The sequence below is a fragment of the Budorcas taxicolor genome, chromosome 17 (genome assembly GCF_023091745.1).
Source record: "Budorcas taxicolor isolate Tak-1 chromosome 17, Takin1.1, whole genome shotgun sequence".
NCBI lineage: Eukaryota > Metazoa > Chordata > Mammalia > Artiodactyla > Bovidae > Budorcas > Budorcas taxicolor.
The window spans coordinates 36,003,286-36,029,043 of NC_068926.1; the positions used below are offsets into that span (position 1 = coordinate 36,003,286).

Below are 25,758 nucleotides of genomic sequence, written 5' to 3' on the forward strand. Positions count from 1 at the left end.
CCATTCTCAAGGAGATCAACCCTGGGAGTTCTTTGGAAGGAATGATGCTAAAGCTGAAACTCCAGTACTTTGGCTGCCTGATGCAAAGAGTTGACTCATTGGAAAAGACCCTGATGCTGGGAGGGATTGGGGGCAGGAGGAGAAGGGGACGACAGAGGATGAGATGGCTGGATGGCATCACTGACTCGACGGATGTGAGTCTGAGTGATCTCCAGGAGTTGGTGATGGACAGGGAGGCCTGGCGTGCTGCGATTCATGGGGTTGCAAAGAGTAGGACACGACTGAGCGACTGAACTGAATTGAACTGAACTGATTCCATGTGGACATTGTTGAGCAATTTGTCTGCTTGTCTTAGGGGACTCTGTCACAAAGTTCTAATAATTACTCTTACATGTTTCTATGCCAGGCATTGATCTGTGTGTTTTATAGATATGAACTAAATCAGTTTTCAAACTACCCTGTGTAATAAGTACTTTGTGTATCTCCATTTTACTGATGAAGAAATTGCAGTTCAGAGGGGTAAAGTAACTTTTTCCAAGTCATCCAATTATTAAAGGGATGGGGTTCTTATGGAATTATAATCTATATAAGTTTCACTCCAGGACTAAGACTCTAGGAACAATGCTCTTCCAAGCCTGTTTCTGCTCCATGCTGGCATCTTCTGACTGTGTCTTGGGACGACCCACAAAACCGCTGATACACACAAACAAAAGGTAACAAGATAAGGAAAGTAAAAATTATCTCTTACTTGTCTTCAATGTGCTGTGACTTTAACCTTTTACATATTTTCAAATTCATTAAACAACAGTTAAATCAGTAATACTGCCATCTCAACAGCAACTCAATAAGTAATTTTCTATGGCTGAGAGTAAATGTTAAACAATCAATTCTTATTAACATTCAGCTTTTCCAATAACAGGATTTTCTAATGGCAGGACTTGTGGAAACTAGAGTAGCAATGGAAGGAGCAAATTCATAGCATCACACAATGTCAGAACTGGAGGTGACCTTAGAGTTCATCTAGTACAACGTTCTCATCAACTCACAAAAACCCAGACCAGGAAAGGTGAAATGACTTTCATTAAGTCACAAATGAAGTTTGTGCTAATCTCCCAAAAATCAATAGAAGTAAAATTTCAATGTTTCTAGACTGAGGTTTCCCAGTTTCAGGAAACTGACATTTTGTTCTTTGCTGTGGGTGATGTGCTGTGAATTGTAGAATGCTATCAGGGGAGGATAGAACAGCCACTCCAAAATATGCTCTTTGGCATAAATATCATTTTGAGAAACAGCAGACACAGGAGAAACGATGAAAATAGAGTAGACTACCCTTTCAATAGGGTAAGGTATCTCCCTCTCTGGGCTTCTCCAATGGCTCATACGGTAAAGAATCCACCTGCAATGCAGGAGACCTAGGTTTGATCCCTGGGTTGGGACGATACCTCAGAGGAGGGCATGGCAACCCACTCCAGTAATCTTGCCTGGAGAATCTCCAAGGACAGAGGAGCCTGGAGGGCTACAGTCCATGCGGTCACAAAGAGTCAGACATGACTGAGCAACTAAGCACAGCATATCTCCCTCTCTGCGTGAGAAGAACGTGACTAGATCACAAGAAACTCTTACCAATAGAAAAGGCACCGACTTACATCTAATAAACCTTACTCTCATTCACCCTAGTTTTTTGGTCACCCCCATGTAACTGGCTTTCTTCACACCCTTGTCTCTTTTCTTTTTTGCTGAAGATAAAATTTAAGCCTGGATTTAAGCTACCTCCGAAAATTCCTCATTTTTTCTTGGGTATTTTCCATATATACTTGAAATATACATGTTAATAAACTGTTTTTCTCTTGTTACTCTGTCTTTCATTATACAGGCCCTAGAGAGAACTTAGAAGAATAGAAGGAAAATTACTTTTTCCTCCCCTATGCAGCATGCTGGCCTCTACCCACCAGATGTCAGTTGCTTCCCCACAAAGTCATGACAATCAAAAATGTCTTCAGACATTGTCAAATGCTTCTTGGAGAGAGGAGTGAGATTGTCTCCAATGAGAACCAATGGACTTGACACTGTCTAAAAAGGAAAGTTCTGGGCCTTACTTAAAGATAATTAGTCAAAGGATGGTGTTAATTATATAAATCTTGTGAGGTTCACAGAAGTCTTTGCTACTAGAAATTTGTTCACATTAGCTTAAATGCAACTGTAGCCCACATAGTGATGGACATGAAATAGTTAAATACTCTCACCCTTGGGATGTATTTTGTCAGGGTATAAAGCATTGTTCTGGTGCTTCCCAAGGAATTAAATCTATTCTCAGCTTGGATTCCCACAAGAAAGTAAACCTTCTTGGGTGAAGGAATTTAAAACTCCTTCCCTATATATCAATAGCTGCTCTTCCAGGGCATGGAGTATGCTGATTGCAGCAAAAAAGAATATACAGCTGACACACTGTTAGGGAAAGTCTCCAATGAGAGAGCTGGATATGGAGTCCTGCACATTATTTAGCCACTGTTGAAGTAGGAAACTAGCTTTTTATAGAGCACATTGAAAGAAACTATAGACTTCTTTAGTTAACAAAAAGTCAGAACTCAAAGACTTCATTTTGAGAAGGTCATAGCAGAGGCTGAAAGCAGAGGTCTGAAGTGGTGCATGTCTCATTGTGGATACTGGGGGCCATCAGAAGAGACAGCCAGATGAGAAGGGCTCTCCTCTGAGCTCCGGTGTCTAATGGCTGCCACCCATCACTCAGTAAGGAGGAGCCGCCAGCTGCTTACAGAACCCCTGCAGCAGACCTTTCCCTGTTTGTGTCTCATCCCCCAGGCCTGCTTCTGATGATGAGTAGCAGTTTTGGCAGACAGTTCCCTCACTCGCCCTGTTATATTCTGCTCCAGTGTGTTATATGTCGGAGATGAGATCCTCTTTCTTCATGGAAGTACAAGACCCTAGAAGGCAGGGACATTAGCAGCCCTATATATAACCCTCAGACAACGTGGGACACAGAAGGTGGATAAATCTTCCAGTATCCTGTCTTCAAGTGGAAAATTTTGGAATGCGCTCTACAGATGTTCCCAGGGAATCAAGTCTCCTCTTGCTCATAGCAGTGACCTCTACAACTTGCTTTCTTTATTGGGTTTTCCTTTTTCCTTGTTTTATTCTCTTGATTCTCACTCCTGCTTCCCGAGATCACTTCCCAAATAAACCACCTAGACCAGAATTCTCATCTCAGGTTCTGCTTTCAAAGGAACCCATACTGTAGACACCCGCCATGTGATATCTATATCATTGCAAATATTCGAGTCCAAATTAACCATATGGTCAAAGATATATGGTTCTCACCCCAGATTCTGAGTTCATTCATTCTCAATAGTCATTCTGTAATTCTCATATAGGGCTCAATTATAGATATAAATATCTATCAATCAGTTATTGTTGTGAGTTAGTACTCAGAATGGGTGCCTCCTATATTGTAGTCTACATTATGGCTAACAAAATTTATTTCTGTCTGGGTGTGCTACGCATTAAAAAATAATCTCAATATTATATAAGCTTTAAAGTCATAGATGAACTTAATTCTTAAATCCTTTAGCCCAGAGAAGTCAAGATTGTTAGTACTTTGTATCAAAGCATATGACTGGGTGTGCCCTCTCAGACTGTCCACCTTAGTCATTCTGAAATAACTGGGATCCATCTTAATAATGGAGAAGGCAATGGCACCCCACTCCAGTACTCTTGCCTGGAAAATCCCATGGATGGAGGAGCTTGGTAGACTATAGTCCATGGGGTTGCGAAAAGTAGGACATGACTGAGTGACTTCACTTTCACTTTTCACTTTCATGCCTTGGAGAAGGAAATGGCAACCCACTCCAGTATTCTTGCCTGGAGAATCCCAGGGACGGGGGAGCCTGGTGGGCTGCTGTCTATGGGGTCGCACAGAGTCAGACACAACTGAAGTGACTTAGCAGCAGCAGAAACATCTTAATAAGGAAAGTGATTTCCATGCTATCCCTTGAGAATTAAAAGTATACAAGAGAATTAGTCTGTCCTTGAGCCTGCCTAAAGAATTTGGGGCCGGTGCACTGGGACGACCCAGAGGGATGGTGTGGGGAAGGAGGAGGGAGGTGGGGTTCAGGATGGGGAACACGGGGATACCTGTGGCGGATACATGTTGATGTATGGCAAAACCAATACAATATTGTAAAGTAATTAACCTCCAATTAAAATAAATAAATTTATTAAAAAAAAGAATTTAAGTATTTTCCCCTACCTATTATATTTACATAATTTGAGTTTTGTACAAAAAGTACAAATCTAGGCAAAAACCTTTTATCTTTGAAAATTCTTATAATTAACAATAGCATGATGGTGTGAGTGTATGTGTGTGCACTGCAAGAAGGGTGGTTGTAAAATTGCTTAGGAAGAGGATGGAGATACTTGTAGCCTGTGATTTCCTCTCTCTTAAGAAAGTCTCCCAACTTTCAGGGTGACGAGTGATGGACGGAAAATGGATAGAGGTCACGCTCAATGCTTTGGGGCCTCCTATAGTCGAGTATATGAGTAGAGAAGTTAATTGCCTTTCATGGAGCCCTAAGGTTTAAATCTCCAAGCGCTCAGGCCCACATCTTGCCCTCTGTCTATATAGCACAGTACAAAGTTGAATGCATTAGCTTGAGAGCCTCCTAAGAGCTTTGAATGTTAACTCTTCTACTGAGATGTGCTCAATAACTATTTTAGGGTATTGAATAAACAGACAATAATTGTTTGCCTACAATGTTTTAGGTAAAATCTGAACCAGGTTAAAAAAAAAAACTTTTCAATAAATTTTTGAAGCTGGTTCAACTCTATAACACTATCAACAAAGGATATAATAGATAACATTCTTGTTTTCTCTTATCAGGACATTTTTTAATGACTGTTATGTTTTGACTCTTCTTCTATTGCCACTTCTCTCTCTAGGAGGTTCCAACTTTCTTGGGCAGGCAAAGTGATTGAATCTGCCAACTGCTTCAGTTGCATTAAACTAAATAAAATTAGAGTGGTCATCAGAAGACAGAACTTCAAAAAAAAAAAAAAAGAAGAAGACAGAGCTTTCCCACTTTTCTAAGCTCATTCCAGTTAGTAATGCCAGTGTTGGAAGAGAGAATATAGATATGCAACTATATCCTTTATTACCTACACTGGTTTCAACTAGTCAGTGAGAGCAGTAAAAGGTGAGTGCTTGCCCCACATTCTCCCAAGAGAGCAGCCTCACTTTAACAGTTTTGTACACAACTCTGATTCCTTCTCTGAATTTATACTTTATTTCTTCTCCCTCCCAACTCCTCCCAAAATCTTTCACCAAAGCAGACTATGTATGAGTGTGTGCTAAGTCGCTTCAATTGTGTCTGACTCTTTGTGACCCTATGGACTGTAGCCTGCCAGGCTCCTCTCTCCATAGGATTCTTCAGGCAGGAATACTGGAGTGGGCTGCCATCCTCCTCCAGGTTTCTTCCCAACCCAGGGATCAAACCTGCATCTCCTGCAGCTCCTGCACTGTAGGCAGATTCTTAACCACTGAGCCACCAGGGAAACTCAGACTATGCATGACTCCATCTCTACTTACTATTTACTAATTCACATGCAATTTTCTCATTATAATATGAATACTGTGTGAAGTCAGTCTTGTTGGTAGGGTGTCCAGGAATCATGCAAGACCACAACTTCCAGGTGGACTCTCTTCTCCTTTGGTCAAACCTCCTTTTGGTCAAACTTGGGTCACTTTGCTCCTGGGATCATAAGAATGTAAACTTTCTGCAGTTTCTCCCTTAACAGCTATTTTTTCACATCATATTGGTGCCCTGTGGACATTTTTTTGAATTCATTAATTTGACACAGTCTTTTTCTGCAAATTAATTTTGATCCATTTACTTCCTCAAATACAGTATAATAGTATCTCTTCAAGAGAGGCTATCTTTTCTTCTCTGAAAGATACTTCCTCTCAATGGAAGTCTTAGAGACTCTCTGTTTAAAGGAGTTAACCATGCTTATCATAAAAATAAAGAAAAGAAACTTAAGTTACCCAGCTAGTACGGGATGTCTACTGACACTTGATGAAAAAAAAAAATTGTTTGTGTTTTCTAAAGGATATTTAGAGCTCGTGACTTTTGATTGTGATGGGAGCAAATGAAATGGATGGTGACCAGCTGTTTCTTATGGAGACTATGAGATTAGAACAATAAGAAACAAATTAAACTGAAACTTGGAGTGGTTAGGGTTCAATATGAGGAAATACTTCCTGTGAATAAAAGATGCATAAAATTAGAATGGGTTTTCTAAGGAAGATAACATTTCTGGATGAATTCTAAAATTGAATAAATTTATCCTTGGATAGTTAAAATAATTTCTTTTTATTATGATATAATACCTCAAGTTTCTTTCCATGACTGAGATTCTTTGACCCCTTTTAGGAGAAAACATAAGGTAGACACTATTGCAAAAATTACAAAGTAGCATTTTAAAATACAAACAATATTATTTCCAACATTTAAAAGATGATTTGATTCTGGTTCAATAAACTTAACAAATTCTTTTTAGATATTTACTAATTAGATGAAGATAACAATAATTGAGACAAAGTCCTCATTTTCAGGAAGCTCTCTGTCTACTCAATCCACAAGGTAGGTTGTGAAACATGCTTTGATTAGAGTTTTCAGAGTACTGTGGTAGCGGAGATTAATCTTACTGCTGTGAGATCTGGGAAATCTTCATGGAGAAACTGACCCTTGATCTGGTCCTTGAAGGATGGATAGGACTTTGGGTAGAGTTAAAGCAGAGGGGCTCATTCCTTTTAAAGGGATTAGAATTAATAAAACTCTGGAATTAGTAAATGCTTGAGTTGGGTGGAGAGGCTTCCCTGGTGGCTCAGAGGTCAAAAAGCGTCTGCCTGCAATGCGGGAGACCCGGGTTTGATCCCTGGGTCAGGAAGATCCCCTGGAGAAGGAAATGGCAACCCACTCCAGTATTCTTGCCTGGAGAATCAAATGGATGGAGTAGCCTGGTGGGCAAAGAGTTGGACATGACTGAGCACTGAGCGACTTCACTTTCACTTTTCGCTTTCTCTTTGAGTTGTGTGGAGGGTAGAAGTACATGGCAAGGGAAAGTGCTGGTGGAAAAAAAAAAAAAATCCAAGCAAGAGCATGGCACTCCAATTCTTTGTCATGGAGGCAATAAAACTCAGGGAACAAATGGTCCAGTAAAACCAGCATAAGGATGTAACTGGAAGGACAGTAGGTAAGTTAAAATGCCATATTCAGAGCTATTCATCTCGGACAATCCATCTGAGATGAAATATGAAACAGATTCTAGTACACAGTCAATGGAAAGCTACATTCTAGCTAAGTGGCTATGGTGTATGCAGGGCGTCTTCACCTTTTGTACCCCAGGAGTTTATCAAACATCCTAGGCTGGTATTCCCCAAACTTCAGCTGTCCCTGGGCCACCTTCATAATTTTTACCAGGTCCATGCCCTAACTACACCACTATTTACTTAACATTTACCTTTAAATAATTGACTTAAAATGTGAAAACTTCCATAAATGGAAAAACAATATCATTCACCACTAATAGGATGGAACCATAAAAGTAAATTCAACTAAAACAACTAAAGCAAAATATGGATAAGTTCTAGCTAAATTCCATTGTCTGCCAATCACTTTGAACTTGAGGCCAGCTCTATGCTAAAAATTTAGGCTAGAAACTCTTAGATGTTAAAGATATTCTAGCATTAAAGTGAGAATTTTCATGTTCATGTATGGCAGAAATCAAACCAATATTGTAAAGCAATTATCCTTCAAATAAAAATAAACTTTATAAAAAGTGAGAATTTCTTCTAGACCAAATAGAACTGAAATAAATTGATAAGGGATATTATCTAAAACTATCTAGTGTGATTAACAAGGACCAACATTTTTAAATATCTTCTTTGTCTTAAAAAAAATGAAGATATACTTTTTAAAATATTTTATTGGAGTAGAGTTGATTTGCAGTGTTGTGTCAATTTCTTCTATAAAGCAAAGTGAATCAGTTATGTGTGTGTGTTACATATGTCATATGTTAGTTTGTACCTGTTACTCAGTACTGTAAAACTGTCCTCATTCTAGACACTTGACATTTCTTTGCTTTCTAGTTTCTTGTTTTTTTTTTTTTTTTGGCGTGGGGGCTTCCCTTGTGGCTCAGCTGATAAAGAATCTGCCTGCAATGTGGGAGACCTGGGTTCAATCCCTGGGTTGGGAAGATCCCCTGGAGAAAGGAAAGGCTACCCACTCCAGTATTCTGGCCTGGAGAATTCCATGGACTGTATAGTCCATGGGGTCACAAAGAGTTGGACATGACTGAGTGACTTTCACTTTACTTACTTTCTTGTTTTTTATTCAAGTGTTGACTTGAGGAAGAAAACACAGATTATTAGTTGAAATGTTTTTAGCTATAAGTAAAAGGACAAAACCCTGACCCTACATATTAAGAAAATGAAGAAAACTAGTTTCACACAATTGGCTCCTAGATAGAGGGGCCTCAAGGATGGTTCGGAGAAGGCAATGGCACCCCACTCCAGTACTCTTGCCTGGAAAATCCCATGGATGGAGGAGCCTAGTAGGCTGTGGTCCATGGGGCCGCTAAGAGTCGGACATGACTGAGCGACTTCACTTTTCATGCACTGGAGAAGGAAATGGCAACCCACTCCAGTGTTCTTGCCTGGAGAATCCCAGGGGCAGGGGAGCCTGGTGGGCTGACGTCTATGAGGTCGCACAGAGTCGGACATGACTGAAGCGACTTAGCAGCAGCAGCAGCAGCAGCAGCAAGGATGGTTAATTCAAACAGTTCAATAACACTATGAAGAACCCAAATACCTTCTATCTTAGTATGCTGCCAACCTCAGTATGCTGGCTTCATTTTCAGACTGATTTCCTCCCTTGTTTGATGACAGCTGTCACAGTTTTAAAGCATCACTTGAAGATATGGCAACATCTAGCAAAACAAAAATATCTTTTCTTGTGTCTCTCTTTTAGGAAAGAATAAATTCTTTCTGAAGATCCACTCACCCCACCCTAAAAGGCTTCCTCTTGTGTCACTGGCCAGAATTCTGTCTCATGTCCATACTAACCACTCTGTCTAGAGGTGCTGCAGTGTTACAGCCCCACCTGAGATCCAAGCTGGCAGCCAGCATCCAGCATGGCAGTGAACCTTCTTGAGATGGGCTCCTCCAGCTCTAGGTGAACCACTTAACTATGGGAGACAGGTTCTTCCCACGAGTTCCAGCCAAATCACAAAATCATGAGCAAATAAATTATTGTTGTTTAGGGATTATGATCTTTGGGGTGGTTTGCTATGCAGCAATAAATAACCAAACTGAAACATGCATTTTTTTATATATGAAAATTCCATGGGCTTATGAATTTTACATTTTGGACATTAAAAATACTATTTTCAACTATCATCATCATCTCATGAATAAAGGAAAAAATTTAACATCAAAACACACACATGCACAATGAGAAGACAATCTCAGACAAGAAGCTGGTTCTTAAATTTTTATTATACAGAGTGAAGTAAGTCAGAAAGAGAAACACCAATACTGTATAGCTTCCCTCGTGGCTCAGAGGTTAAAGCGTCTGCCTGCAATGTGGGAGACCTGGGTTTGATCCCTGGGTTGGGAAGATCCCCTGGAGAAGGAAATGGCAACCCACTCCAGTATTCTTGCCTGGAGAATCCCATGGACCGAGGAGCCTGGTGGGCTACAGTCCACAGGATCGCAAAGAGTTGGACACGACTGAGCGACTTCACTTTTTTCACTTACGGAATTTAGAAAGACGATAACAATGATCCTATATGCAAAGCAGCAAAAGTGACACGGGTGTAAAGAAAAGGCATTTGGACTCAGTGGGAGAAGGCGAGGGTAGGATGATTTGAGAGAACAGCATTGAAACATATATATTACCATATGTAAAATAGATGACTTGTGCAAGTTTGATGCATGAAGCAGGGCACTCAAAGTGCTCTGGGACAACCCAGAGGGGTGGGGTGGGGAGGGAGGAGGTTGGGGGGTTCAGGATGGGGGGACACGTGCATCCATGGCTGGTTCATGTCGACGTATGGCAAAAGCCACCACAATATTGTAAAGTAATTATCCTCCCATTAAAATAAATTAATGTAAAAAAACCTCACGATATTGTCCTTATTTTCTCTTTTTTTTTTTTTTTCTGGGCTTCCTGATATATTATTTGGAACTCATACTTAGAAATTATTGCTCTACCATTTCACGGAAGGATATCCTTGGGCGTGATGCAGTGAATTGGAAGGCAGATAAGCTATCCATGTTTTCATGCTCTGAGCCCACTAGGAAGAGCCTGCTGGATGGTGACACTTCCAGTTTCTCCCTGCCCATATGTGGCTGGTAAGATGCATATATATGTGCCCACAGGTCTGAGGTACCACTTAGTGGTTAGACATTCCTGAAAACGGCAGCACGGTGGAATACAGTGAAGTCTGCTGTCACTAATAGCTCCTTCCTATACCTTCTAAGGAAATTAACTGGACATGAGACTTTTTGAATTATTCAAGTTACTTTCATGGTCAACATTTTGGACTATCATACCTTAGAAGGATATAGGTTGACTATCATGTTTTAACATTCAAGCCATTTTACTCTTAACATTTGTTTCTAAATTTCTGTCATTATTTTTGAGATACTGAGAAAGTTTTCTCACTCAGTAGTGGAACACTTCTGCTTGCCTTTGGCGTCTTATAGCAGTTGTGTAGAAAGTAAAACAAAAAGTGCAAAAACATTTTGAAAGAAACACTCAGAAATCTTTGATAAAACCAACCTAAGAATGCTTAACATATAATGTGGTGAATGTCTTTCTTTGGCTCATTTTAAATATAATTGAAAGTTACAAATGTATCCTGAAAATGTTGAAAGACTTCCACAGATTCATTTAAATTACAAGTTGGACTGGTGATATTTAAAAGTAAGTACATCTCCTGATTTGAACAGACCAGCCCTGAAGGGCTTCTTTGGGACAACAGAGGGAAATTGAAAATTAAATATTATTAAGGAATAATTATTACTTTTGTAAGGTGTGATCATGAAATTGTGAATATGAGGAAAATATCCTGTGTTTTCAGGGATACATGTTTAAGCACTTTAGGGTAAAGTGTCTTGATATCTGTGTGTGTGCTCAGTCACTCAGTTGTGTTCGACTCTGTGACACCATGGATCCTAGCCTGCCAGGCTCCTCTGTCCATGGGATTCTCTAGGCAAGAATACTGGAGTGGGTTGCCATGTCCTCCTCCAGGGGATCTGCCCAACCCAGGGATGGAACCCATGTCTCTTACATCTCCTACAATGGCACGCGAATTCTTTACCACTAGCGCCATCTAACTTGTTTCAGAATATCAATACTTTACGAAACAAATATATAAATGGCAAAAAATTATGTTTCAAGGTGATGGCATGTATTTATTTGATAGTACCTCTACTGTTCAGTATGTTTAATGTTTTTTGTAATAAAAATGAAAACCAAAAAAAATGATACAGGGATTATATTATTATGTTTTCCTTTCAGGAGTACAATGGAGGGAATTTAACAAATCTTGAATTGCACTTTAAAAAATAGATGTTAATCCTGAAAGAAATCTCTGCTTTAGAGCCTATAAGCTTCCTACCAGAAAGGCTCGATTTCTAATTCTGATTTAATCTTATTTATCTTCTTAACTACTGTCCATAGATTCACTTCTAGCAATCAGAATAATTTTGTATTGCTACAATCTGAACTCAAACAAGCATACGATTCAAATTTTATTTTCCTTAATTTGATGAGTTTCAAATGTGTGCACTTTGATTAAGCAGGTGATTTAGAGAGGAGATAATGGAGCTGACACAGCCTTCTGAAGGAGGAAAAGCAAAGCATAATTGAAGTTAGCTAACAGGATTTCCAGCAGGGAACGATTTCCCTGAGTGTGTGATCTGATTTTCTTTGATGTTTGTATTACAGTAATAGCATTAACAGCATCCCAAACACCACTTAATGAGATTTTAGACTCGCTATACGTGAGGACTCCTCTGTCATCAAATTTGGCTGTCTTCCATACAGTTTCTCTCAAGTGTACTAGCTCAACCTGTGGGAAAACGAGGACAGTATAGGACACATGTCAAATTCCAGACCAAATTCTCTGTTTTAAAAAATAATCCTATGTGTTATCCTTCCCTAACCTGTGCAGACATTGAGGCGAGAAAGTACCAAATAGTCAAACTCAAAGAAGTGAAGAGTAAAACAATGGTTGCCAGGGGCTAGAGTAAGGGGGCTGCTGCTGCTGCTGCGTTGCTTCAGTCATGTCCAACTCTGTGCGACCCCATAGACAGCAGCCCACCAGGCTCCCCCGTCCCTGGGATTCTCCAGGCAAGAACACTGGAGTGGGTTGCCATTTCCTTCTCCAATGCATGAAAGTGAAAAGTGAAAGTGAAGTCGCTCAGTTGTGTCCGACTCTTAGCAACCCCATGGACTGCAGCCCACCAGGCTCTTCCATCCATGGGATTTTCCAGGCAAGAATACTGGAGTGGGGTGCCATTGCCTTCTCTGAGAGTAAGGGGGAGAGGAAGGGAAAATTGGAGAGTTGCTAATCAAAGGGGATAAAGCTCCAGCTTGCACGATGTATACATTCTATAGATTGCTGCAGAACACTGTGCCTATAGATATTAGTGTATTGTACACCTACATATCTGTCGAGAGTAGATCTCATTATCACAACGAAAAGAGAAAGAACAAGGATAGATCAACATCAATCAATACATGAATATAGAAATAATGATTGGGTAAATCCTGTTAATGGTTAGAAGCAATGGTAGCTAATGCACAAGGAACAGAGATTTTTCACATTTTCAGAAAATTGCTTCTATCACCTTAAAGTTGATTTAGGATTATAACAAATGATAAGTGCCTTTATAAGGAATCAAGAACTCCAATTACTACTTGTAATCTTATTTACAGTGCGTCAATAAAGAAATGTTGAACTGTGTCTTTAAAAAGCTTTTCAATGAATAATTAACATTCAGAGAGAGAGTCGTCATCCTGACTTTTCTGTCATATAATTTTGAAATCTGAAAATTCATCTCTCCCTGAAAATGTCTGAAAAATGCGAGAATAGGTTCTTGCTTTCCACAATTCAGGCCTATTTATCCATAGGAGTGAACTGTACGTAAGTACCAAGATTAAATTCTGTCTAAGATTGTTCAGGTCTGATGGAAATGGCTTTATTCTGTGCATATATTTGAAAGAAAGGTCCTGGTTCTTAGGTCAGAACTAAAAATGAGGTGGGAGAAGTAGAGGAGAGTGGGAATCTATAACTGACTGATGAGCAAGTATATGTATTACTAACTTCACAAACTTAAGTTACACTAGAATTAAGCAGGTAATTATAAGAAATGAGTCAAAGTAGGCAATTACATGGAGAAGGCGATGGCACCCCACTCCAGTACTCTTGCCTGGCAAACCCCATGGATGGAGGAGCCTGGTAGGCTGCAGACCATGGGGTCGTGAAGAGTCAGATACGACTGAGTGACTTCACTTTCACTTTTCACTTTCATGCATTGGAGAGGGAAAAGGCAACCCACTCCAGTGTTCTTGCCTGGAGAATCCCAGGGATGGGGGAGCCTAATGGGCTGCTGTCTATGGGGTCACACAGAGTCAGACATGACTGAAGTGACTTAGCAGAGCAGCAGCAGGCAATTACAGACAATTGCCAGTAAAAACAAGGGCATTTGGCCATGTATGAGTCCTAACAGTGGAGTTAGAATCCATGTGTACCAAAGTTACAGAATTTCAAGAGACCCTAGGTATAGGAACATTTTGTATTCTGATATTTGTGATCATCTACAATTTTTATCAAAGGCACTTGGTTCACTGAATACAAATCAGGGAAATGCTGTTGCTCTAAGATGTCTATCTGATTTTAAAGTTCACCAGAAAGGAGGATGTGGTCTTGGTTTCATACCATCTTCCCCTCACTACAACAGGCCTTTCTAGGACTCTGATTCCAAACCCAATCACAATAAAGATGTTAATTTGAAAGTTCTGAAAAGCATTTTTGTTTTCCTCCTGTTAGGATCAATTACCTTCTCATTTTAAAAATTCAGGTTCCATCTAGATATATTAGCTAAATCAGAAAGCATGAATGTAGTATGGATGATGGCTTATTTTGGATAAAACTAGAAGATAGATTACCAGATTACTTCATAATTTTCTTATATGAACTTTGTTCATTTGGGGACTAACATTTATTGAACTCTAATCAAGGACTGTGTTTTGCTGGCCTTATGGTATGTATAAACACAACAGCCAGGAAGGCAGTTCCTGTCCTCTAGGTGACTTCAAGAGATCAGTTCTTTGATGACTTGCAAATAGTCACAAGTATTTATGTTAGTTATTTAATATTTTTGCTGTCAATAGTGGATTACATATTTTATAGAAGTTTATCATGTCTACCAAAAATTGGTGAAAGGATTTTTAACATGGTGTATAACATAATAAAATAAAAGTGACCCACAAGAATAAAAGTTCCCAAGTACCTAAAGAGAGCAAAAAACTTGGGTCTTGATTTAGGCTCTAGTTTTCAGGTAGCTAAAACAAAAAATGGGAATATGGATTCTTTCTTGTTATTTTTTGTCTGTGGTTTTATGAGAAAAAAAAGAACCATTTGTGTTTTTTTGCAGTGGCAATGTTTTTGCTAGAAGTTCAGTTCAGTTCAGTCACTCAGTCGTGTCCAACTCTTTGCCCCATGGACTGCAGCACACTAGACTTCCCTGTCCATCACCAACTCCCGGAGTTTGCTCAAACTCATGTCCATTGAGTCAGTGATGCCATACAAACAACTCATCCTCTGTCATCCCCTTCTCCTCCCACCTTCAATCTTTCCGAGCATCAGAGTCTTTTCCAACATGTCAGTTCTTTGCATCAGGTGGCCAAAGTATTGGAGTATCAGCTTCAGCATCAATCCTTCCATTGAATATTCAGGACTGATTTCCTTTAGGATGGACTGGTTGGATCTCCCTGCAGTCCAAGGGACTCTCAAGAGTCTTCTCCAACACCACAGTTCAAAAGCATCAATCGTTCCGTGCTCAGCTTTCTTTATAATCCAGCTCTCATATGACTACTACTCATATGAGTAGTACATGACTACTACTGTATCTTTGACTATATGGACCTTTACTGGCAAATGTCTCTGCTTTTTAATATGCTATCTAGGTTGGTCATAACTTTTCTTCCAAGGAGCAAGCATCTTTCTTACATGACTGCAGTCACCATCTGCAGTGAATTTGGAGCCCCTCCCCCCAAATAAAGTTTCTCACTGTTTCCCCATCCATTTTCCATGAAGTGATGGGACTGGATGCCATGATCTTAGTTTTTGAATGTTGAGTTTTAAGCCAACTTTTTCGCTCTCCTCTTTCACTTTCATCAAGAGACTCTTTAGTTCTTCTTTGCTTTCTGCCATAGAGTGGTGTTATCTGCATATCTGAGGTTATCGATACTTCTCCCAACAGTCTTGATTCCAGCTTGTGCTTCATTCAGCCCAGCATTTCTCATGATGTACTCTTTATATAAATTAAATAAGCAGGGTGACAACATACAACCTTGACGTACTCCTTTCCTGATTTGGAACCAGTCTATTGTTCCGTGTCTAGTTCTAACTGTTGCTTCTTGACCTCTGTACAGATTTCTCAGTAAGGTGGTCTGGTATTCCCATTTCTTGGGTGGCCCTACTCAGCATGGCTCCTAGTTTCATTGAGTCAGACAAGGCTGTGGCCCATGTGATTAGTTTGATTAGTTTTCTGTGATTGTGGTTTCCTTCTGACTGCCCTCTGAGGGATAAGGATAAGAGGCTTATGGAAGCTTCCGGATGGGAGAAAGAGTTCAGTTCAGTTCAGTTCAGTTCAGTCGCTCAGTCGTGTCCGACTCTTTGCAACCCCATGAATCGCAGCACGCCAGGCCTCCCTGTCCATCACCATCTCCCAGAGTTCACTCAGACTCACGTCCATTGAGTCCGTGATGCCATCCAGCCATCTCATCCTCTGTCGTCCCCTTCTTCTCCTGCCCCCAATTCCTCCCAGCATCAGAGTCTTTTCCAATGAGTCAACTCTTCGCATGAGGTGGCCAAAGTACTGGAGCTTCAGCCTTAGCATCATTCCTTCCAAAGAAATCCCAGGGCTGATCTCCTTCAGAATGGACTGGTTGGATCTCCTTGCAGTCCAAGGGACTCTCAAGAGTCTTCTCCAACACCACAGTTCAAAAGCATCAATTCTTCGGCACTCAGCCTTCTTCACAGTCCAACTCTCACATCCATACATGACCACAGGAAAAACCATAGCCTTGACTAGATGGACCTTAGTTGACAAAGTAATGTCTCTGCTTTTGAATATGCTATCTAGGTTGGTCATAACTTTTCTTCCAAGGAGTAAGCATCTTTTAATTTCATGGCTGTAGTCAGCATCTGCAGTGATTTTGGAGCCCCCAAAATAAAGTCTGACACTGTTTCCACTGTTTCCCCATCTATTTCCCATGAAGTGATGGGATCGCATGCCATGATCTTCGTTTTCTGAATGTTGAGCTTTAAGCCAACTTTTTCGCTCTCCATTTTCACTTTCCTCAAGAGGCTTTTTAGTTCCTCTTCACTTTCTGCCATAAGGGTGGTGTCATCTGCATATCTGAGGTGATTGATATTTCTCCTGGCAATCTTGATTCCAGCTTGTGTTTCTTCCAGTCCAGCGTTTCTCATGATGTACTCTGCACAGAAGTTAAAGAAGCAGGGTGACAATATACAGCCTTGATGTACTCCTTTTCCTATTTGGAACCAGTCTGTTGTTTCATGTCCAGTTCTAACTGTTGCTTCCTGACCTGCATACAGATTTCTCAAGAGGCAGGTTAGGTGGTCTGGTATTCCCATCTCTTTCCGAATTTTCCACAGTTTATTGTGATCCACACAGTCAAAGGCTTTGGCATAGTCAATGAAGCAGAAATAGATGTTTTTCTGGAACTCTCTTGCTTTTTCCATGATCCAGCAGATGTTGGCAATTTGATCTCTGGTTCCTCTGCCCTTTCTAAAAACAGCTTGAACATCAGGGAGTTCATGGTTCATGTATTACTGAAGCCTGGCTTGGAGAATTTTGAGCATTACTTTACTAGTGTGTGAGATGAGTGCAGGTGTGCGGTAGTTTGAGCATTCTTTGGCATTGCCTTTCTTTGGGATTGGAGTGAAAACTGACCTTTTCCAGTCCTGTGGCCACTGCTGAATTTTCCTGATTTGCTGGCATATTGAATGCAGCACATTCACAGCATCATCTTTCAGGATTTGAAACAGCTCAACTGGAATTCCATCACCTCCACTAGCTTTGTTCATAGTGATGCTTTCCAAGGCCCCCTTGAGTTCATATTCCAAGATGTCTGGCTCTAGATTAGTGATCACATCATCATGATTATCTGGGTCGTGAAGATCTTTTTTGTACAGTTCTTCTGTGTATTCTTGCCACCTCTTCTTAATATCTTCTGCTTCTGTTAGGTCCATACCATCTGTCCTTTATCGAGCCCATCTTTGCATGAAATATTCCTTTGGTATCTCTAATTTTCTTGAAGAGATCTCTAGTCTTTCCCATTCTGTTGTTTTCCTCTATTTCTTTGAATTGATCGCTGAAGAAGGCTTCTTATCTCTTCTTGCTATTCTTTGGAACTCTGCATTCAGATGCTTATATCTTTCCTTTTCTGCTTTGTTTTTTGCCTCTCTTCTTGTCACAGCTATTTGTAAGGCCTCCCCAGACAGCCATTTTGCTTTTTTGCATTCCTTTTCCATGGGGATGGTCTTGATCCCTGTCTCCTGTACAATGTCATGAACCTCATTCCATAGTTCATCAGGCACCCTATCTATCAGATGTAGGCCCTTAAATCTATTTCTCACTTCCACTGTATAATCATAAGGGATTTGATTTAGGTCATACTTGAATGGTTTAGCAGTTTTCCCTATTTTCTTCAATTTGAGTCTAAATTTGGTAATAAGGAGTTCATGATCTGAGCCACAGTCAGCTCCTGGTCTTGTTTTTGTTGACTGTATAGAGTTTCTGCATCTTTGGCTGCAAAGAATATAATCAATCTGATTTTGGTGTTGACCATCTGGTGATGTCCTTTTCATTATAGGGGACTGGAATGCAAAAGTAGGAAGTCAAGAAACACCTGGAGTAACAGGCAAATTTGGCCTTGGAATGCAGAATGAAGCAGGGCAAAGACTAATAGAGTTTTGCCAAGAAAATGCACTGGTCATAGCAAACAGCCTCTTCCCACAACAAGAGAAGACTCTACACATGGACATCACCAGATGGGAGACACTGACTGGGGAAAACTGGGTCTTGTTCTGATCTGCTCAGTAAATATTTAATCCAATTTTCTGTTGATAAGTGGTTGTGTTCCCTCCCAGTTGTTTGAACTGACTCCAAACTATGGTGGAGGTAAATCCTATGGTGGAATTAAATCCTATTAATCATGAGTAACTTACCAAACAACATAATTCAACAAAAATAGGATCCACTTTTACCAACACAACTGGATTTATTTTTACCATACCAAGTATTTGACAAAAGATTATGGTCAACCACCATCACACACAGCAAAGGTGGTGATTAGTCTGTTTTTCAGAATAAGTAGCAGGATCATTCACATGTCCAAAAGAGTTGTGTTACCAGTCCTACACTAAGCCCCAAATTGTGAGGATATAATAGTGGGTAAAACAGTCTCTGGAGAAGGAAATGGCAATCCATTCCAGTATTCTTGCCTGGAGAATTCCATGGACAGAGGAGCCTGGCGGGCTAAAGTCCATGGAGTTGCAAATACTCAGACACAATTGAGTGACTAACACATACACAATACAGTCTTAACCTTGTGGTGTTTAATGTCTACTGGGAAGGCAGACAATCAAAACATCTCACAAATATATAATTACAAATTGCAATAAGTGCTATAAAGGCACTTCTATTGCACAGAAGATGCGGTGAGAGTATCATAAGCAGACCTGAGTAATATGGAGATCAGAGGCTTCCTAGAGGAAGTGGCATTTGAGTTTCTATTTGATGGATGAGTATGTGGTAACCTGTTGTAAAGAAATAGGTAAGGGAAGTAGACCAGGCAGAAAGAAAAGTATGTACAAGGGCCCTGTGGTAGGAGGTAGGGAGGAGCCAAGAAAAGAAAGCAAAGATCTGTGGGACTGGGTCACAGGAAGTATATGGGGGAAGCGGCATGAGAGGGATCAGGGAGGCAGGCAAGGCCAGATGCTAAGATTTTGGTGTTTATTCTAAAAGTAATAGGAAGCCTTTGAAGTTTCTTAGATAAGAGGATGATGTGATCAGATTTACAGGGTTTTTTAAAATTTACTTATTTTTTAAAATCCCAATGTATAATTGATATACAACAAAATGTACCCACTCTAACTACAGTTTGATGAGCTTTGACAAATGTATGTATAATGGTAACCACTACTAAAATCAAGATATAAATGTTTCTATTACCCCAGAAAGTTGTCTCATGGCCCTTTATAATATCAGGATACCTCCCCGGCCCTAGACAGCCACTAACCAGCTTTCTCTCACTATATATATTATTTTTGCCTATTCTATAATTTCATGTACATTTATTTTACTATATATACTCTTTTATGTCTGTTTTTCTTTTTTTTAAACTGGAATGTTTTTGAGATTCATCCGTGTTGTTGCAGGTATCAGAAATGCCTTCCCCCCCTTCCCTTTTTGCTGAGTAGTATTCCATTCTTTGGGGTTCCCAGGTGGCACTAGCGGTTAAGAACCTGCCTGCCAATGCAGGAAATGTAAGAGGTGCCGGTTTGATTTCTTGGTCGGGAAGATCCCCTGGAGGAGGGCATGGCAACCCACTCCAGTATTCTTGCCTGGAGAATCCCAAGGACAATGGAGCCTGGTGGGCTATGGTCCACTGGGTTACAAACAGTTGGACACAACTGAAGCAACTTAGTATGCATGCACATTCCATTCTTTGGGGCTTCCGAGGTGGCTCAGTGGAAAAAGAATCTGCCTGCCAATGCAGGAGACACAGGTTTGATCCCTGTATTGGGAAGCTCCTCTGGACAAGGAAATGGCAGCCACTACAGTATTCTTGCCTGGAAAATTCCATGGACAGAGGAGCCTGATGGGCTAGAGTCCATGAGGTCGCAAAACAGTCAGACATGAATGATTTAGTGACTAAATACAACATTCAGTTCTTTGGATATATTTCACCTTGCTTATCCATTAATCTGCTGATGGACATTTGTGTTTTTTCTACTTTGGGGCCATCCTGAATAAAGCATCTATGAATATGAAAGTCTTCTTATGGACATATATTTCCTTGGATAAATGTAAGAGTGGGTGGTGAATATATGTTTACTTTGTAAGAAACTGCCCAACAGTTCTCCAAAGTAGTTTTACATCCCCAAATACTTTTTACTTCAAAGTACGTTTTACATTCCTGTAAACAGCATATAAGAGTTCTAGTTCCTCCATTACCTTACCAGCACTTGATATCGTCAGTCTTATTAATTTTAAACATTCTATTGGGTAGGAAGTAATGTTTACTTTACAACAAATCATGCTGACTTCAGTACAGATAAGGATTGGAGGGAGGCAAAAGTGAAATCATGGAGATTAATAATTAGGATGATCAATTCATCTCACTTTGACTAGAATTGATCCTTTTTAAAACTGAAAATCCCCCATCATGGGATCCTTCTTAGTCCTGGGCAAACCTGGATGGTTAATCATCCTACCAATACAGGAGAAATGATTATAGTTTTGACTTATAATCTATCCAAAGAGAGGTGGCTAGATTTAATGTTTAGGAGAGACAACAAAACTGAGTGATGGAGTACATAGATATGGGGACAGGGGGAAGACGTGAGGGATAACTGCAGGGCTTCCATCCTGCACAACTGAGAAGATGGTGGTATTTTCCACTGAGCACTGAGATGGAGAACACTGGAGGAGGACCAGGGCTGGGGAGTGTGACCTTGTGTTCAGCTTTGGACATGTAGGATATGAGGTGTGTATGAGACATCCAAGTAGTGCTGTCAAGCACACACACAGCCTGGAGCCTAGAGGACATGTCGAGACTAGAAATACAAATTAAGGAGTTATGGGCAAATACTTGTGAACATTACTGAAGACACAGGTTTGAATAAGACCAGAGGGAACTTTAATGGAAGTTTCTTAACTGACATTTTCCAAGTGTTTTTCTCTGTAATTTCTGTAGTGTATACTCAGTTAAGTTCAGCTCAGTCGCTCAGCCGTGTCCGATTCTTTGCGACCCCATGAATCGCAGCACGCCAGGCCTCCCTGTCCATCACCATCTCCCGGAGTTCACTCAGATTCACGTCCATCGAGTCAGTGATGCCATCCAGCCATCTCATCCTCAGTCGTCCCCTTCTCCTCCTGCCCCCAATCCCTCCCAGCATCAAGGTCTTTTCCAATGAGTCAACTCTTCACATGTGATGGCCAAAGTACTGGAGTTTTAGCTTTAGCTACTTCAGTATAAAAACATAAATTGAATTTTATCATTAACATGCCATTTTATACAACAATTTTAAAATGACTTGACTTTCCTTTTGCCCCTGCGGCCATGGCCATGAGTATGCTCAGGCTTCAGAAGAGGCTTGCCTCCACTGTCCTTCGCTGTGGCAAAAAGAAGGTCTGGTTGGACCCCAATGAGACCAAGGAAATCGCCAATGCCAACTCCCGCCAGCCAATCCAGAAGCTGATCAAAGATGGTCTGATCATCCGGAAGCCTGTGACTGTCCATTCCTGGGCTGATGCCGGAAAAACACCTTGGATCGCTGGAAGGGCAGGCATATAGGTATAGGTAAGTGAAAGGGTACTGCCAATTCTCGAATGCCCGAGAAGGTAACCTGGATGAGGAGGCTGAGAATTCTGTGCCGGCGGCTCAGATGATACTGTGAATCTAAGATTGACCGCCACATGTATCACAGCCTGTACCTGAAGGTGAAGGGTAACGTGTTCAAAAACAAGTGGATTCTCATTGAACATATCCACAGGCTGAAGGCAGACAAGGCTCGCAAGAAGCTTCTGGCGGACCAGGCTGAGACCCGCAGGTCTAAGACCAAGCAAGCCCGCAAGCGCCGTGACGAGCGGCTCCAGGCCAAGAAGGAGGAAATCATCAAGACTCTGTCCAAGGAGGAAGAGACCAAGAAATAAAGTTCTGCCCCTCTTCTCCATACATAGTGGCCTCAGCAATTGCATAGATCACTCAGTCAATAAAAGACAAGCCTTTATCTGCCTACTTCTCTGCTTCCAAAGTCTTCAGTGGGGTCTTCACTGTTTATAGGACCAGAACTGAGGACTGGGATTCAGACCCTTCCCTGGGTTCCTGCTTTGTTGCTTCCTTGACTCCTAGCCTCTGGTCAGGCTCATGCCCCCTCCATCCATGGCATGTGGGGCCTACTTTGAAGGGAGGGGAAGAATGACTTCTACCCAAGCTTTGGATATTGTACCTCAAAACTGCCCTTTACAGCAGAGTATGAGTGGCACCTCAGATACCGTCTCAGATGCTGGTTTTTGGTTGGTATTCAGTTGTGAGTTGTTAATTAAAAACGACAGAAAATAGTATGCTTGTGCTCCTCAATTCCACTGAGGTTCAGAGTTGCAGTCTGCTGGCTGGGAACCCCAGGACAGTGGGGATTGAACCACCACTGGTCCAGAAGGTATGATCTGAACCTGAACTGCTGGCTGCTGCCTGAGCTCTTTAGACAGCCTATTGAGACAGAACTGAAGCCATCATTTTGAGCATCCCTATTTTAAATTTCTAAACCTTTTTTCCTTTCCTGTCCTTATCAGTACTGTTTCCTGTTTTGTTTTTTGCTTTATAACCAACAAAAGGGGTCCAAAAAAGACTGTCTTGGCAAGAGTTGGAACAAAGGCACATAACACACACTTGTCAAAGCCATTCTGGGTTAACTTTATACTCTTTGCAAATGAGAAGTAGGTTTTATTTTCCCTGTTATATGGGAGTAATAACCAATAAAATTTTCAATAAAGTATGTGCTCTATGAGCCAAAAAATAAATAAATAAAATGACTTGATTTCTTAATATCAAAATGTACCATCTCAAACTCCCTCTTAAGGTAGTATTTCCAATTTGGCATGATAATCAGTCATAATTAGATGGATTAACAAATAGTCTTTATCTGCTGTTGCTGCTGCTGCTGCTGCTGCTAAGTCACTTCAGTTGTGTTTGACTCTGTGCGACCCCATAGACGTCAGCCCACCAGGCTCCCCCGTCGCCGGGATTCTCCAGGCAAGAACACTGGAGTGGGTTGCCATTTCCTTCTCCAATGTATGAAAGTGAAAAGTGAAAGTGAAGTCGCTCAGTCGTGTCCGACTCTTCGCAACCCCATGGACTGCAGCCTTCCAGGCTCCTCCGTCCATGGGGTTTTCTAGACAAGAGTACTTGAGTGGGGTGCCATTGCCTTCTCCAAATCTTTATCTAACATATGTAAAACTACACTACAGTTATTACAGTACTGTTTAAAAAAACATGTTTTAATGATGTCAGATTTCTGACAAGCCTTAATTTAAAGGTCTTCTACTGTTTGAAAGGAAATTGCTGGACTATTTTAGAGTTGCAAATCTCAAAACTTAGGTATCATTGCTTTGCTTGAAAGATGAGTATATCAAGAAGCAAAGACACAAGGGTATAGGAGAAAACATGTCCTATGATGAAGTTCCAAATACTTCATCTTAATTAGGTATGTTATTTCCATTTAAATGCAAGCTCCCTAGAGCTCATGCTCCATCACATGAGAACTCACTGCAGTGAGAAGCCTGTACACTGCAACTATTAATAGAGAATAGTCCCTGCTCACCAAAACTACAGAAAAGCACATGCAGCAACAAAGACCCAGCACAGCCAAAAATAAATTAAATAAAATTATAAATGCATATGCAATATCTAGATTATCTCCTATCCAGGCTTCAGAGACTGCACCAAAACTTAGCAATGCCAAGATTAGTAAATTATCTGGATAAATGTTAACAGAGTTGTTTTTAGTTTTTAAAAAATAGGTTTTATGGACCTAGTAAAGAGCTGAAAAAAGTGTATATATAAATATATAAAGTATAAATATAGCTAGGAGAAAAAGCATGAGCAAGAGGCAAGCATTGAAAAATGCAGATTATATGTTTGAGGAAGGATGATTTAACATAAGGATATGTAGACACAGGATAGATCAAAGAGAACCTGGGACAGAAGGAGAGATGACTGGGAAAACTTCAGTACCACACTGTGTTTAGTATCAGAACATCTGTTTCAACAAACAGAGAAGAACTCTTGTTATGTCACATGGGCTATTAAACTATATCTGAGATACTGCACTTAAATCTATATTTCTGGAAGCCATACTTAAGCATCCAGTTCAAAATTGTTCTTAAAGATATGTTTCATTATTTCTCCTTTATAGTATTAAACACAAGTGCCAGAGAGTTGAAGAGAAAGAAAAAAGTTCAGAGAGAAACACAGGAATAGCTTGAAGGATGTGCTGTGTCTTTAGTTGCTCAGTCATGTTAGACTCTTTGCAACCTCATGGAATGTAGCCCACCAGGCTCCACTGTCCATGGGGATCCTCTAAGGCAAGAATCCTCCAGGGGATCCTCTCAACCCAGGGATCGAACCCAGGTCTCCCACACTGCACGCTGATGCTTTACTGTCTGAGCCACCAGAAAGCCCAAGAACACTGGAGTGGGTAGCCTATCCCTTCTCTAGCAGATCTTCCCAATACAGGAATTGAACTGGGGTTTCCTGCATGGTAGGCAGATTCTTTACCAGCTAAGCTACCAGCTTAAAGAATGCTAGGTTTAAATAGTGTGATGAACAGAAATAGACTCACAGACACAGAAAGTCAATTTATGATTATCAAAGAGGAAAGGAGGAGCAGGGATAAATTAAAGAGTTTGGGATTAACAGATACACACCACTATATGTAAAACTGCTAAATAAAGGCCTATTGTGTAGCACAGGGACCTATATTAAGTATCTTGTAATAACCTATTCTTAAAGAGATGGGAATACCAGACCACATTACCTGCCTCCTGAGAAATCTATATGCAGGTCAAGAAGCAACAGTTAGAACCAGACATGGAACAATGGACTGGTTCCAAATTGGGAAAGGAGTACATCAAGGTTGCATACTGTCACCCTGCTTGTTTAACTTAAGTGCAGAGTACATCATGCAAAAGCCTGGACTGGATGAAGCACAAGCTGGAATCAAGACTGCAGGGAGAAATATCAATAACCTCAGATATGCAGATGACACTACCCTGATGGCAGAAAGCGAGGAGGAAGAGCCTCTTGATGAAAGTGAAAGAGGAGAGTGAAAAAACTGGCTTAAAACTCAACATTCAGAAACTAAGATCATGGCATCTGGTCCCATCACTTCATGGCAAATAGATAAGGAAACAGTGGAAACAGTGACAGACTTTATTTTCTTGGGCTCCAAAATCACTGCAGATGGTGACTGCAGCCATGAAATTAATAGATGCGTGCTCCTTGGAAGAAAAGCTGTAACAAACCTAGACAGCATATTAAAAAGCAGAGACATCTGCCAGTAAAGGTTCATCTAGTCAAAAGTATGGCAGTAGTCATGTATGGATATGAGAGCTGGACTATAAAGAAAACTGAGCGCCAA

General features: G+C 40.7%; 1 pseudogene; it reads left to right on the forward strand.

Annotated features, from left to right (window-relative positions):
* The first annotated feature begins 21,683 nt into the window (after positions 1–21,683).
* LOC128062399 (60S ribosomal protein L19-like) lies at positions 21,684–22,273 on the forward strand (annotated as a pseudogene).
* The last annotated feature ends 3,485 nt before the right edge of the window (positions 22,274–25,758 follow it).